Below are 1,707 nucleotides of genomic sequence, written 5' to 3'. Positions count from 1 at the left end.
TTTTTTGTAGAGATGGGGTTTCACCATGTTGCCCAGGCTGGTCTCAAACTCCTGAACTCAAGTGATCTGCCCACCTCAGCCTCCCAAAGTGCTGGGATTATAGGCATGCACCACCATGTCCAGCCCTGAAATTACTGTTTCTAATTATGAGATACGAGTACTGGCCTTTCACATTGTCTCAGCCAGAAATTTAAAAGCAAATTCTCCCTCTCTTGCTTCCTCTCCCTCTTTATGAGAAATCATAAAGAATTCTATTTAAATTTGTTAATCAATACTTCCTAAACTTATTGAATCAGATGATATCTATTCACATTCAATAGAACAAATAGCAGAAGCCTCAATATCCAATCTGTTTACATATAATTTTGTATGCATGGTATCAAGAAAATCCTGAATCGTGAAGATAAATGATAAAAATTTTTGATCTTGCCATCTTACAACTTTCTTCAGTGAATCAGAGATGATGGAAGAGCTTTATCCTGAATTCTATACAAAAACTAATTGGTAACTTAAGTCAATGCATTGATGGACTCCAGAATGTTAAACAGTGGTATATTAACACATTTGAGGATGTATATTCTTACTGATTAAAGACTTTAAACATAAAAATACAAGCCTTTAAAAATGAAAGTCTGTCGATGAAATATTAATGAAACCTCTGAACCATCCATGATCTCTATAAGTCTTTTTAAGTTTTAAAATGGACTGAGTCCGTGGGACATTTTCCCTTGAAATGTCATAACTTCCTCCCAAGCCTCTCTCCTTTTTGCCTCTTTGGCTATATTTCCTCTTCTGTGTCATTAAGGGAATCTTCACTGATATTTCAATACAAACTGGAAAGGGAAAAATAAGCATTTCCGAACTTCTACGTTGTTTGTTATCACTAGGTATTGATGTATTGACATATTTTTCACAAAGTTATTTCTTTTTTAATTCCGTTAAGATAGATCACATTTCATTATTTACCAGGAAAACCAATTTTATATGTTTATATTCCCTGTCACCATAGTACCAAGACACTCAAAACACTTTAAGCTAAATGTATTCATTTAAGCAAAAGAATAAAAGTATCTCCTTAAGTCTTTTATTTTCCAAGCCATCATTATAATAATTTACTAATTATATTTTCTTTCATGGGGACCCAAGATCATTTGTTCATTTGAAAATAGTTCATGCTTTTCCAGAAAAAAATAGGCTCTTTTTTGTTCCTAATAAAATGGTCCATTTGATAAAACAGTCCTACTGCTAATCTGTTGTAAATAAATGACTTTAGTGACAGAGTTTTCTTCATTTCAGTGCTGTTATTATGGTTCATTTCTCTGTAAAAGTATGCATAACAGCACAAACACCCACAGGTGCTTCTGTTTTATGTGGTTAAGAGCTTTTTAAACCTTGAACACCCAAATATGGGTACCTGATAACAGTGTATAGGGTGTTTATTTCAGCTCTTATTTACAACTCTTGATTCTTTTTTATTTTTTTAATCATACTTTTTTTCACTCTGTTATCATGATTAACACTCTTTTAACCTAACTCATAAAGTAGATAATATATCTACCAATAAACTGTTAATAGAACCTATATTTTATTTATTTAAAGTAGATATAATAAACTGCATATATGTTGTGCTTTTTTTTTTTTTTTTTTTTTTTTTTTTTTATTTTTTTTTTTTTTTTTTTTTTTTTTTTTTTTTTGAGACGGAGTCTC

At 31.0% G+C, this 1,707-nt stretch overlaps 1 protein-coding gene across 1 annotated transcript in view; it reads left to right on the top strand.

Moving 5' to 3' along the window:
• ANKRD31 (ankyrin repeat domain 31) overlaps positions 1-1,707 on the top strand; it is a 165,933-nt gene that overhangs the window by 154,058 nt on the left and 10,168 nt on the right. The gene's annotated exons all lie outside the window — the stretch shown is intronic.

Source organism: Cebus imitator, unplaced genomic scaffold, assembly GCF_001604975.1.
Source record: "Cebus imitator isolate Cc_AM_T3 unplaced genomic scaffold, Cebus_imitator-1.0 Scaffold50, whole genome shotgun sequence".
Lineage (NCBI taxonomy): Eukaryota > Metazoa > Chordata > Mammalia > Primates > Cebidae > Cebus > Cebus imitator.
This window is presented reverse-complemented; position numbering and strand designations above follow the sequence as displayed.